The sequence below is a fragment of the Giraffa tippelskirchi genome, chromosome 14 (genome assembly GCF_054371585.1).
Source record: "Giraffa tippelskirchi isolate mGirTip1 chromosome 14, T2T-mGirTip1v1.2.pri, whole genome shotgun sequence".
Lineage (NCBI taxonomy): Eukaryota > Metazoa > Chordata > Mammalia > Artiodactyla > Giraffidae > Giraffa > Giraffa tippelskirchi.
The window spans coordinates 49,751,595-49,766,093 of record NC_137288.1 but is presented as its reverse complement, the minus strand read 5'-3'; the positions used below and the strand labels follow the sequence as shown (position 1 = coordinate 49,766,093).

General features: G+C 44.3%; 1 non-coding gene across 1 annotated transcript; it reads left to right on the top strand.

Annotated features, from left to right (window-relative positions):
* Positions 1 to 623: 623 nt before the first annotated feature.
* On the top strand, positions 624 to 730 carry LOC145534997 (U6 spliceosomal RNA). Its single transcript, XR_014075164.1, has one exon. It is a non-coding gene; the product is annotated as a U6 spliceosomal RNA (small nuclear RNA).
* Positions 731 to 14,499: the final 13,769 nt, after the last annotated feature.

The window sequence follows — 14,499 nt, the reverse complement described above, 5'->3', positions numbered from 1 at the left end:
CACATATAATGAAAGTGATCAATACTAAATTCTAAACTTCAAATGCCAGTTCAGCAAAGATCAACCACAAAAGAAATATGAAGTTGAAATTAATCACAAAAGGATTATACCATATAAAAAATTATACTTACATTTCAATGGAACTGTGTAAAGAACTGAATCATGTAGAATTGCTGCATGTACAGTATAGCAGTGTTGGTAGTCAATTGTGAGACATTAAGACGTTGACCTTAAGGTGGAAGGGGGACGCAAATAGTCTTAGTTTTCTTTTCTGTTACAGAGAGGGAAAATACATTCTTCCTACTGACTCTAATACAAGGAGGTTATAAAGAAAAATTATAAGCTCTATAATCTTAAATTCTGGTGCTTTCACTGCTTCTGAAGACCAGTCCGCTGCAAATAAAAGACATTCCTGCATAGCTAGCCTTTGGAGATCTACACGAGTAATGATCAGTTGAAGACCCCTTCCTTCTTTCTAGGGCATTCAAGTGCAATGCCTACCAGCAATTTCTATTATGAAAAATGAAGAGGAACATCTAGGGAATTAGATAATACTATGGATGTCCCCATAAAGTACATTGGAGGAAACATTTCTGCAGATTACAATTAAAATATTCTATTCAGTGCTCGCTTCGGCAGCACATATACTAAAATTGGAGCGATACAGAGAAGATTAGCATGGCCCCTGTGCAAGGATGACACGCAAATTCGTGAAGCGTTCCATATTTTTTTAGAAAAAAAAAAAATATTCTATTCATTGTAAAGGGGTGACATTTTCAAGGCATTTTGGTCTTAGGGAATAACCTCTTGCTCTATAAGTGATGTTTTTTAAAACACTAGAAGCTTTGGGGAATTCCCTGGAGATCCAGTAGTTAGGACTCCATGCTTCCAGTGGAGGGGGCACAGGTTTGATCCCTGGTGGGGAAAATAGGATCCCACAAGCAGCATGTTGCTAGAAAAAGCACTAGCTTTGTCACGTCATTTCCTTTCTAGAATAAAACCTAATGTACTTTGCTACCTCAGCCAATACAATGTCTGTCTGTAATGTGAAATTTCCAAGTGTGAGAAGAGGCAGATCTTAAACAAAGATGAGAAGGAGGTGAGTTAAATAATTTACTCTTAGATTCCTTTCGAGGGAAGAGAGCCTGGTTGCCTTCACTGCCTTTGCTGGCAGGACTTGACAGGTTTCTTCTCTGCAGCCTGGCCCCTTGGCAAGAGCAGGACCAGGAAGATCAGGGGCAGCCTAGCACTGCCAAGGTTGAACTTGACAAACTTCAAAGAGCAGCTCAAGGCTCCCGACTTGCTTCTTAAGGTAGTCGATCAAGGTAGGGAGTCTGGAATGGCTGAAAGGGGATCCTTTCCAAGGAACTGGTGTCTGTTTCCGTCTCAAGTCAGCACCCCAAAGATCCCTTGACTAGCAGGTTGTTCAAAATGAAATCTGAAAGAAATCTTACAGAGAGAGTAAATAATTGATCAATAGTGTGGAAAGCTGGAACACAGGAAAGATGATGACACAGCACAAAACGGGGATTTCCGAACTGAACGCACATGCCTGTGAAGCACTTTGGGAATAGTAGTGACGTGAGGAATAGGTATTCAGATAATTCTGAGTAATTCTGGACACAAAGAAAGAAAACATCCTATTCTTGGGGATCTAAGAACGTCAGGATCTGTCAGTGGCTGAATTCATCATGTCATCACTGTCACAGGCAATTTTTTTAAAGACAGATTATGAGGAAGCCAAAGGCCAGCTATTCTTCTAGCAAAAACAGCACATCACAGTTGGATTAAATATTTAACTGAGAGAATTTGGGTTAAATGTTAAGGAAATGCTTACCTAAAGAAATACGAGGTCTTGACCACCCTGAGAGAGCTGGTGTACTGCCCCCCAGAGATGGTCATGCTGATAAAACTGTCACCTCAATGTTCTTCTTGAAGGAGGGAAGGTCCTCCGTGGCTCTTAGTGTTCAAATGTGTTCGTTAGATGATAGACACAGAAAAGACAGGTCCGCCCACCCCTTCCACACTCCAGGGTCCCTGTTGGCTTCATCTTGCAGTCAAGATTTCCCAGCAGGGCTCCTGTCAGTGACTCCAGATACACATACAGATACGACCCAGCTGGGAGAAAACAGAGGCGGAGGGAAAAGTCCCCACACACGCCAGCAGAAAGATCCCCGACGTGTCACTCTGATTGTAACATTCTGATGTGAGGTTGGTGGGAAAGCATTGCCAAATGCTTATAAGACACTTACAAATAGCTTCAGCATTTCTCTTAGAAACTGAACCTACCCTCTCATCAGCCTCACGCTGCCCTGAGTAGACCTGTCTGCCCAGCAGGGACAGGGCCATTGGGTAAGAGGAGAAGAACGCAGGCTAAAGAACCAGACCGCCTCGGTTCAAATCCTTAGCTCTATCATTAACTCACTGTGTCTTCTCGGCCAAGTTACTTAGCTTTTCTGTGCCTCAATTTCCCCATCTGTACAATTAGGATGAAAATAGTACCTGTTGCCCAAAAAGGACCTACTGTATAGCACAGGGAACTTGGCTCAATATTCTGTAATAACCCATATTGGAAAAGAATTTGAAATAGATATATGTGTATGTATCTCTGAGTCACTTTGTTTGTACACTTGAAACTAACACAACGTTGTTAATCAAACATACTCTGATATAAAATAGAAATTAAAACAAGAAAATAGTACTTGTCTCATAGGGTTTGTCTAAGGATTAAATGAATTAATATACGTGTATGTGTTCAGTCGCATCTGACTCTTTGCGATCCCATGGACTGACTGTAGCCCACCAGGCTCTCTGTCCATGGGATTCTCCAAGGAAGAATACTGGAATGGGTTGTCATCTCCTGTTCCAGGGGATCTTACTGACCCAGTGATTGAACCCAAGTCTCTTGCATCTCCTACATTAACAGGGGGATTCTGTATCATTGTGCCACCTTGGAAGCCCCGAATTAATATAGGCAAAGCTCTTAATAGAGTGCCTGACACATGGTAAGCATTCAATAATTGTTCACTACATCATCATTACACATTTACATTTACTGAAAAAGCACTATTTGATATGCATCCTATAATTAATCGTCACAGCAGCCCCATGAAATACTACAAATAAATTAGGGAGACCTCAATGTCACAGGTAAATGACAGAGCTTGTATTTGAATCCAATCTAACTCTAGATCCTTTGTATGTGGGAGATTTTTATGCAAGACAAAAAGACAAAGCAACATATCTAGGTGTTTTCATTTGTTTTTTTCAAGTGAAAAATGTACACATATGAAAATTTCAAAAAGAATAAGAGGGCATATAATGAATATAAGCCTACTTTTCACTCCAGTTCTTTGCTGCAGTATTCAACATATTTGAACACTTGGTTGTACATCCTTTCAAAATTTTTCAATGCACATTCAAGTGTATATTTTTTTCTTTCCCCACAGACTGGAAGCATACTAGACACATGCTTCTACTATTTGCTTTTTCATGTAGTAATGAATACTCCATTTTAGAACATTCTGACTCACCCGTTCTCTTTAATGGTTCCATAGCATTCCACTTCATGCTGCTGCTGCTGCTAAGTCGCTTCAGTCGTGTCCGACTCTGTGCAACCCCATAGACGGCAGCCCAACAGGCTCCACCATCCCTGGGATTCTCCAGGCAAGAACACTGGAGTGGGTTGCCATTTCCTTCTCCAGTGCATGAAAGGGAAAAGTGAAAGTGAAGCCGCTCAGTCGTATCCGACTCTTAGCAACCCCATGGACTGCAGCCTACCAGGCTCCTCCATCCATGGGATTCTCCAGGCAAGAGTACTGGAGTGGGGTGCCATTGCCTTCTCCATTCCACTTCATGAATGAACCATAATACACTATTAGTCCCTCAAAGATGGACATTTAGGCTATTTCCACCATTTGCTATGGCAAAAAAAAAGCCTGCAATGAAAATTGTTCTACAGTGGATCTTTAGGCCATGCAGAAGTGTATCTTAGGGTTATATTTCTAGACAAATCAATGCATACTTTTGTTTTTAAATATTGCCAATTGGCCTTCCAAAAAGGCTGCTTTGATTTCTACTTCACCAAGCACGTATGAACTTCAGCACCTACCTTTGCAAACAAGGAAACAAAGCCTTCATAAAGTAAATTGAGAGGTGTGCTTAAAATAGCAACCACAAAACCGGCATCTTCCAGTCGAATTTCAAAAAGGAAGGAAAAAAGTCTCTAGAAATGTGGAGATAGGTGTACTATAACGTCAACCCAGGGTGTGAACTCCTCCTGGAACCAGATCTGTTGGCACACCCCTTAGACGGCAGCCTGGCTACCCAACTCCAGTATTGTTGCCTGAACAAGATATTCCATGGACAGAGGAGCCTGGCGGGCTACAGTCCATGGCTTAGCAAAGAGTGGGACACGACTGAGTGAATAACACTTTCACTTTTCCCTAGACGGCAGCCTTTTCATACTGTTCATGGGGTTCTCAAGGCAAGAATACTGAAGTGGTTTGCCATTCCCTTCTCTAGTGGACCACATTTTGTCAGAACTCTCCACCATGACCTGTCCGTCTTGGGTGGCCCTACATGGCATGGCTCATAGTTTCATTGAGATAGACAAGGCTGTGGTCCATGTGATCAGATTGGTTAGTTTTCTGTGATTGTGGTTTTCATTCTGTCTGCCCTCTGATGGAGAAGGATAAGAGACTTATGGAAGCTTCCTGATGGGAGAGAGTGACTGAGGGGGAAACTGGGTCTTGTTCTGATTGGCGGGGCCATGCTCAGTAAATCTTTAATCCAATTTTCTGTTGAAGGGCTGGGCTGTGTTCCCTCCTTGTTGTTTGACATGAGGCCAAACTATGGTGGAGGTAATGAAGATAATGGCGACCTCCTTCAAAAGGTCCCATGCACGCACTGCTGCACTCAGTGCCCCCAACCCTGCAGGAGGCCACTGCCAACCCACGCCTCAGCCAGGGACTCCTGGACACTCACGGGCATGTCTGGGTCAGTCTCTTGTGGGGTCACTGCTCCTTTCTCCTGGGTCCTGGTGCACACAAGCTTTTGTTTGTGGCCTCCAAGAGTCTGTTTCCCAGTCCTGTGTAAGTTCTGGTGGCTCTATGGTGGGATCACTGAAAAAGCAACAGAGTTCCAGAAAAACATCTACTTCTGCTTTATTGACTACGCCAAAACCTTTGACTGTGTGGATCACAACAAACTGTGGAAAATTCTTAAAGAGATGGGAATACCAGACCACCTGACCTGCCTCTTGAGAAACCTGTATGCAGGTCAGGAAGCAACAGTTAGAACTGGACATGGAACACCAGACTGGTTCCAAATAGGAAAAGAAGTACATCAAGGCTGTATATTGTCACTGTGCTTATTTAACTTATATGCAGAGTACATCATGAGAAATGTCAGGCTGGATGAAGCACAAGCTGTAATTGAGATTGTTGGGATAAATATCAATAACCTCAGATATGCAGATGACACCACCCTTATGGCAGAAAGTGAAGAAGAACTGAAGAGCCTCTTGATGAAAGTGAAAGAGGAGAGTGAAAAAGTTGGCTTAAATCTCAACATTCAGAAAACTAAGATCATGGCATCCGGTCCCATCACTTCATGGCAAATAGATGGGGAAACAATGGAAACAGTGTCAGACTTTATTTTCTTGGGCTCCAAAATCACTGCAGATGGTGACTGCAGCCATGAAATTAAAAGACGCTTGTTCCTTGGAAGAAAAGTTATGACCAACCTAGACAGAATATTAAAAAGCAGAGACATTACTTTGCCAACAAAAGTCCATCTAGTCGAAGCTACAGTTTTTCCAGTAGTCATGTATGGATGTGAGAGTTGGACTATAAAGAAAGCTGAGCGCAGAAGAATTGATGCTTTTGAACTAGGGTGTTGGAAAAGACTCTTGAGAGTCCCTGGTACTGCAAGGAGATCAAATCAGTCCATCCTAAAGGAAATCAGTCCTGAATATTCATTGGAAGGACTGATGTTGAAGCTGAAACTTCAATACTTTGGCCACCTGATGGGAAGAACTGACTCATTTGAAAAGAACCTGATGCTGGGAAAGATTGAAAGCAGGAGGAGAAGGGGACGACAGAGGATAAGATGGTTGGATGGCATCACCAACTCAATGGACATGAGTTTGAGTAAGCTCTGGGAGTTGGTGATGGACAGGGAGGCCTGGTGTGCTGCAGTCCATGGGGTTGCAAAGAGTTGGACATGACTGAGCGACTGAACTGAGCTGAATTGAGACGGCAGCTTAAGATCCGCATTGGTTTCCACAGCAAGGTCTAGTCTAACCCCCGGGCTAGAGCGAGGACAGGAGCAGAGGGGACGCATGTGGATGGTGAGTAGGTTTATACCAAGACACCAGCACCTATGCATGGTTGTTCTTGTTTTATTAGTTTTTTTAAAAGTGAAACTTTACTTCTAAAAAGTCTTTAAGATGATTTACAGAATGAAAATATAACACATTGAAGAACTTTTTAAATTAAAAAGAAATAAAAAAAGGAAATTGTGAGGAATTCTCTGGTGGTCCTGTGATTAGGTCTTGGTGCTTTCACTGCCAGGGCCCAGGCTCAGTCCCAGTGGGGAGTAAGATCCTGCAAGCCGCAGTGTTAGTTGCTCAGTCTTGTCTGACTCTTTGGGACACCATGGACTGTAGCCTGCCAGGCTCCTCTGTACCTGGGATTCTCCAGGCAAGAATACCGGAGTGAGTAGCCATTCCCTTCTTCAGAGGATCTTCCCGACCCAGGGATCATACCTGGGTCTCCTGCATTACAGACGAATTCTTTACCATCTGCACCACCAGGCAAGCTGCAGGGTGTGGCCCAAAAAAAAGGAAAAAAAAGAGAATTGCTAGATAAATAACTTCACCAAATTGCCAGAGTACCCCCCTGTAAATCCTAAATTTCTTTCTAGGCTTCCTGGCAGTCAGGGCAAAGCAGCCAGTGGTCTTTACAGTTTGTCTTCGTTGAGTTTGGAGACAACAAAACTTTAAAAATCCCCCTTCGATGCTTAAAGAGCTACCAAAATGTTTGAGCAGATGCTGCAAACCTACGGTGTGAGCACAACTGCCTCTCAAATCACAAGCGACCACAAAGAATGAAATCTGACGACTGTGTCTTTAAAACCAACCCTCTCTTATTTAAGCGATCTGAGTGATATTTTTCAGTTCTTGGCAAACAAATGACCCTAGAGTTAACTGACATCCTTGTTGGGCCTGACATCCTTTGTGTTCAATCCAAGAATGTGTCCTTCCCTGTAGGAAGTAAGCGATATTTCAGTGGGTCTTTTTTTTTTTTCTTTTCTAGCAGACCTCCTGACAAAGAAGAAGTCCTCCTTTTCCTGTTCAGACAGGCCCATATCAGAGCATGTGACTGTCAAGACCAACTGGTCTATGAGCAGGAACTCTTGTTTCCCAAACACATCTCTGTGTCACGCTAAAGGCTGTAGCCCTTTCAGCCCAGCTGTCTCAGCGGAAAGACTCTGTTGTCCCTCGAGGCTGTCACCACCCTACACTGGCGTCTGTGCTGTGACCCGGCGGGCAAACCGTTCTGTGCCTTTTAACACACATTAGGACAGAAGAAGGACTTCCTTAGCAGAACAATGATTAAGACTCCGAGCTTCCATTACATGGGACGTGGGTTTGATCCCTAGTTGGGGAACTAAGATCCCACATGCTGTGTGGCACAGCCAAAAAAATTTTTTAATTAAAAAAAAACAAAAACAGAACAGAAGAGTCTTCCTGCACATGGGGACACACACAGAGGACTTCACACAGCACTTAGGGTCCTAAGGTCTGGTTAACATTTCAGCTCCAGACCTGAAAAGATGGCTTTGAAGCTGAATTTATTTAGCCCTCCCTCACCACACACATGGAGAAGGAAATGGCAACCACTCCAGTAGTCTTGCCTGGAGAATCCTGTGGACGGAGGAGCCTGGTGGGTTGCTGTCCATAGGGTCACACAGAGTCAGACACAACTGAAGCGACTTAGATGCATGCATGCATTGGAGAAGGAAATGGCAACCCGCTCCAGGATTCTTGCCTGGAGAATCCCAGCGACAGAGGAACCTGGTGGGCTGACGTCTATGGGGTCGCACAGGGTTGGACATGACTGAAGTGACTTAGCAGCAGTAGCAGCACCACACACAAGCAGATTCTAACTCAGTACATTTGCTCTGAGAGACAATTTGTGTTTCTAACAAATTCACCAGAGGAGTCCTACCGCCTGAGTCCACAGGCAGGTCCACTAGCGGTGTTAGACCTGGGAAGCTTTAAGAAATTGGCACAGCAAATCAGCTACATCAGAATGGGGGAGGCAGGAAGGACTGATTATGCTTTTGCACTTGGGTGCAGCGGAGGCTGAGAACACCCCACTGTAGAGGCATCTTAAGCAAGAGGAACAGGTTGAACAGAGGCACAGGGGAGAGACCAAGTAGAGATGTCTGAAGAGTCCATCATCTAAGTACATAGGTATGGCTATATTGCAGATGTGTTGTGGGAGCTGTACTTTAACTCATAGGCCAGGACAGGAACAAATAAGAACCAGTGTGCTACACAGAGGACAAAAATTCTATTGTTACCTAAATCATTATTAGGAATCTTATGACCCACTTGCTTGTGGATCACAATGTCTCCATTTTTATCTACGGGAAGCCTGTCTGGGGCATAAGTAAGTCCATCAGGAGTGAGGTTTCCCATCGAGGTTAAACATCTCTGTCAATCTGGCTCTCATTCTGAGAATTAGAAGCCAGAAGGTAGAATATGCAACATCATACAGTGTATTTCTATGAAGTGTCTAGCTTGTATCAGCTTATTTTCCAAAATATCCTTTGCAATAAAATATGAATCAATTACCATGCATCTGAAACTATTCTGCAGTCACCTGGCAAAGAGAATCACATATTATAAAGAATCAGTTTAAAATGACAGTTTTCTTGTCTATTACTGTTTTAGTCCATTTGGGCTGTCATAACAAAAATACCATAGATTGGGTTACTTGGGCAACAAACATTTATTTCTCACAATTCTGGATGCTGGGAAGTTGAAGATCAAGGCACCAGTAGATACAGTGTTTGGTGAGGGTCCACTCCCTAGTCCATAGATGGTTAAGGGAGCTCTCTGGGGTGTCTTTCATAAGGACACTAATCCCATACATGAGGGTCCCACCCTCACAATCTAATCATCCCAAAGACTCCACCTCCACATACACTGAGAATTAGGCTTCAGCATAAGAATTTGTGGCCAACACAAATATTGCCTATAGCAGAAACTTTCCAATTTTTGAATAATCCTAGAATCTTGAGAATATTGGTCTTGTGCACTCAATTATTTGGGGCTTCCCTGGTAGCTCAGCGGTAAAGAATCCTCCTGAAATGTAGGAGATTCAGGTTTGATCCCTGAGTTGGGAAGATCCCCTGGAGAAGGAAATGACAACCCACTCCAGAAGTCTTGCCTGGAAAATCCCATGGACAAAGGAGCCTGGTGGGTTACAGTCCATGGGGTCACAAAGAGTCAGACACGACTGAAATGACTTAGCACAAATGCCTGCACACAGAGCTACTCTCCCACCAGGGCTTCAAGTCTGACAGCTCATATCTTACACAGCAAAAAGACTGTGCCAATTTGTGGCACAGCCCGATCCTAAAACTTTGGTCTGTAAACAGACTATTTTAATCAACCTACACTACAATGAACCTCTTGTAAGTCATATTTGGGATTTTCTCTGGCCATTTTATATAAGAATGAGTTCTGAACTTTAAGGGTGAAACCACAGATCTTGAATTTTCTGGGACAATTTAGATGTGAGAGATTTTGTCTCTAGATGTTAATATTGATGCATATACAAATCAGAACAAAAGAAAAAGTTCTTTGTCAGACCCAACACCTCATACTTGGTTCCGAAGCAAACTGCTCTTCCCCTCATCAAATCGCTGCCATGCCTCCTCCCTCGCCCAGAAGTCTACGCAGATTTTTCTACAGATGGTAATTTGCAGATCTCACTGACTTCCAGAGTCATCCTCCCTGCTTTTAAAGAGCTCTCAAACCTGTTGGTCACATGGATATATGTGTATGTAAATATCAGAGACTGCACGGGCTTTCCATGGCCCCGGAAATTCAATTATTCTGAGCTATCCTTTCTGTTTCCCCCCCCCCCCATTCCAATCCCTACCTGTGAAAGTCCAAAGTAACTGGATTTCTACTAATTCTCAGGTAGGAGCTTAAAGTCTGTGGTCTTTTTAGGTCTTTGGAATCCTGCTGCTGCTGCTAAGTCGCTTCAGTCGTGTCCAACTCTGTGCGACCCCATAGACGGTAGCCCACCAGGCTCCACCGCCTCTGGGATTCTCCAGGCAAGAACACTGGAGTGTGTTGCCATTTCCTTCTCCAATGGAATCCTGCTACACGGTGTTTAATAATATTCTGTATCATGTTGAATTGGCAAACTCAGTCCCTCTTTCCATTTCTATACAGACACACACACATACACACACAATCCAAAAGGCTTCATAAATTCAGGATATAGGGTGCAAGGAGACAGAGTGGCTGTCAAAAGCATACAAACACACAATATACACAAATCCATGCAGCGTTTAGATCCAGCAGGATTCTGGGTGCATCTTTCAGCCACAGAAGTCTGGGACCAGTTTCATTGCACTAACTTTCTGCAGCTCCCCATCTTGCTCATCCTCCTCTCTCCGGACACAAATGGGACAACTTGAGCATCAACTGCAATGGATTGAAATGCATCAAATGCGTAAAATCCAGAAGTTCATCATGACACTCGACACTTCATGCTCTAGACCCAGCACTCATAGAGCCTCTGCAGTGATGGAGCATCTGTGTCTGAGCTGAAATCTTCCCAACGACTCCCACAGCACCGGTTTCTCTGTCCTCCCAGGTCTCCTCCTAAATGGGTCCTTTCCTATCACCCTGTTTAAAATCACATACTCCCATGCCCACCCTACCTCCAGGCACCCCTCTCTCCGCCTCTTCTCACCATCTAACCTATAACAGACAATCAACAAAATGCAGGAGTAAAATTTCTTCTTCCTATCTCCCAACTAAGAGGGTAGGGATTTCTTTGTTCTTGTCTGTTTTATTCCTTTTGATATTTCTAGACCCAGAAATATCTAGAAATATCTAGTCTATAGAAGGCACTCAGTCAATATTAGTTGGATGGATGATTGACAACTGAAGCTGTTTCTCCCCTCGTGTGTAATAATCTCTCACTATTCTCATCTCTTTGCTAAAAAGTTGCTGCAGTTGCTTGTTTTCCTGTTAGATTAGCTACAGAGGAATTGAAGTCAAAAGGGCCTGGGGTCACTCTGGATGGAAAGAGGATATTTCCTGCAGGACTCAAGGTGGCAGTAGGGTAAAATCTCTAATTTAGGGACTCCCCCGGTGGTCCAGTGGCTAAGAGTCCACGCTCCCAATGCTGGGGACCTGGGTTCAATCCCTAGTCAGGGAGTTAGCTCCCACATGCTACAACTAAGAGTTTACATGCTGCAACCAAGACCCGGCACAGCGAAATAAAAGATATTTTTAAAAAATTCTCTAATTCAGACTAAAAGATGGTGAATGAGAGTGCTAACCAGTCCCCTGAAACTCTCACAAATATGAGGGATTGTATGGATACTAAACTCCACCCATAGGATGAGATGGGGGCTGTAGTGGTTTTAGACAAATTTTAAGATGACTGAACACAGGAAGCAGGAAGATTTGGAATTTGAGGTTACACAAAAAGGATGACACACCCCAGTAACCCAGAGCTGATGCACTGAGAATTCACAGGATGACAGAATAAGGCATGAAGGCACAAGGTGGAAAGCAAACTTGTCCATGTATCCAGAATGTTACTAAGTGCTTTGTGGAGGAATCCACCTGAAATCTGCCTCCATTTACACATGAAGACACTGAGATGCAGAATCGCGTGTCTTGAGCAAGTTCATAGCCAAGCCCATGACACGTGGCTGAACTGGGTATACACCATAGTTTTGCACTCCATCACGGATCTGCTCAGAGGCTATCCAGGGTCGGCCCATGTACCGTGTGTGTATAATCCATACTTTCCTGTCGAGTTTATGACTAAGTGTCAATAAGATTGAAGCAGCAGGTGGGGCAGAGTTCAATACCGGCAAAGAGCTGTCTTGTCTGGGAGATCATTCAGCCCAGAACTCAAATCCCAGTGCTGTCAGGGCCCAGCTCCACAGTCTTAGAGAAGCTCATTCGGCCTCAGTTTTCTTGTCTGTCAAAGGCTGAGGATGATACCTACTCCATAGGCTGCTGCAGGGATGACATTTCAGAGAAAACCTTCAGCAGAGTCCTGGAACATAGTAAGTCCTTGATAATTGGTACCTTCACATTTTTGCAATAGCAGAAGTTTTGAATTTCTGTTTCTTGCACAAAGGCTTAAAATAGTTTAGTTACAACATCTTAGATTAGCTATTAAGTCTAACAGCTTTTTAACCAGTTAGACAGGTTACTTCGTGTTGTTCATTTTTTCTGCATTAGTCATGAAGACTGGAGGCCAAAGCACTCATTGCTTTCCCCCAACATTTCTCAAAGTAAAATTGCAAACTTGCAGCCAAATTGGAAGACTTGGACGTTGATCACCCCCCCATTACCCACTGCCCGGCTCCTACTGTTAACATCCTTCTGGACTTACTTTATCACCAATCTACTCACTATCCAACCCTCACCCAGGCCAACCCAGCCATCTCCTTTTTATGCATTTCAAAGTAAGCTGCAGGCATTCATGTTTGGATACTTCAGCATACCTATCTCAGATTAGAGTTTAATGCTTGTTTACATGTTTTAATCCCTGAATTTTGACCTAAAAGGTACATTGGAGATCATTCAGTCTTATTCCCTTCACTCCATAGATGTGGAAACTGAGCCAGTTCATCTGTTTTCTGGAAATGGCATTAGCTTTGAGAGGGATGATCCCCCAACAATATTCAGAGCCAAGTTTTAGCATTTTCTCCATTTCATTTTTTAGATGTTTGTGCTTTTTTCTTTTTCAAGACTAATTTTTTTCGGAGCATGTCTTACTATAAAATTGATGCACCAATTGCCTTAGTCAAGTCCTGAGCCAGGTGACCACACTTTTCCCTAAATCCTGCAGTTCCCCCAAATGGAACCAACAAAGGGAACCACCACGGAGCTTCCAGAGCAGTGCACCTGAGCCCTTGGAGTGATGGAATTGAGGTGTGTGGAGAGCGAGGGGTGGGGGGCTTCTGGGGTTCCCAAGCAGGCCCTCCAGCCTTGAGATGCCATGTGCTTAGTACAAATGTGACCACTTTCCACGTCCGCCTTGTTGAGAAAGGATTGGGAAGTAGGGCCCCACCCAGTAATTTGACGGTCTTCCCTGATAGCTCAACTGGTAAAGAATCTGCTTGCAATGCAGGAGACCCCGGTTTGTATTCTTGGGTCGGGAAGATCCACTGGAGAAGTGATAGGCTACCCACTCCACTATTCCAGCCTGGAGAATTCCATGGACTGTATAGTCCACGGGGTCACAAAGAGTTGGACACAACTGAGCGACTTTCACTTTCACTCCATGAAAGCAACATGTCAACCGTTAACAGATTCCAGTTACCTCCTCTTGACTGTACTACTTTTGTGAACGACAATCTTAAATCTCTAGAGAAGGCTGTGAAAAACTAGTTTGGATGCCACCTAGTCTACACTGGGGTCTTCTTACTTATTTTTGTCTGTGCTGGGTCTTTGTTGCTGCAAGAGCTTTTCTCTCGTTGCAGTGAGCAGGGGCTACTCTCTAGTTGCAGTGCATGGGCTTCTCATTGCAGTGGCTTCTCGTTGCAGAGCAGGGGTTTTATGGCACGAGGGCTCAGTAGTTGCCGCTCCTGGGCTCCAGAGCACAGGCTTGGTAGTTGGTGTGAATGGGCTTGGTTGCTGCACCACGTGTGGGATCTTCGCAAATCAGGGATCGAACCGGTGTCTCCTGCATTAGCAGGGGATTCTTTACCACTGAGCCACCAGGGAAGCCCCTACATTGGGGTTTAAACAGAGGGTAAATTACACACCAGCCTTGATTGCAAAGAGAGCCCCAGTGTTCTTCACCAAGCTTCTGGGAGTGGGAGGGTGGGACGTTAGGACTGATACAGTTTGGGGTTTTGGGGGGTGTGGTGGGGAGGTTTGTTTTTTGTTTTTGGCCACACTGCATGACTCCTGGGATCTTGGTTCCCCAAACTGCCAGGGGTCGAACCCAGGCCTGGCAGTGCCAGGGAATTCCAGAACTGATACAGCTAGGTGGATTGTAGATGAGTTGCTAGCCCCCTACCCCTCCAGGAGAATACGGGTTTCTGTCTGGGGCCTGACAGGAGTCCCTGGCCTCAGCCTGGCAGAGCTGAAGGTCAAAGCTCAGGATGAGAGGAAGGACATATCCTTCTCCAAAGCCACGGGCTGGGGGGTAGGGGTGGTGGTCGGGGAGCGGCTGTCTCGGTCCAGTTCTTAAAATCACACAGTATGGG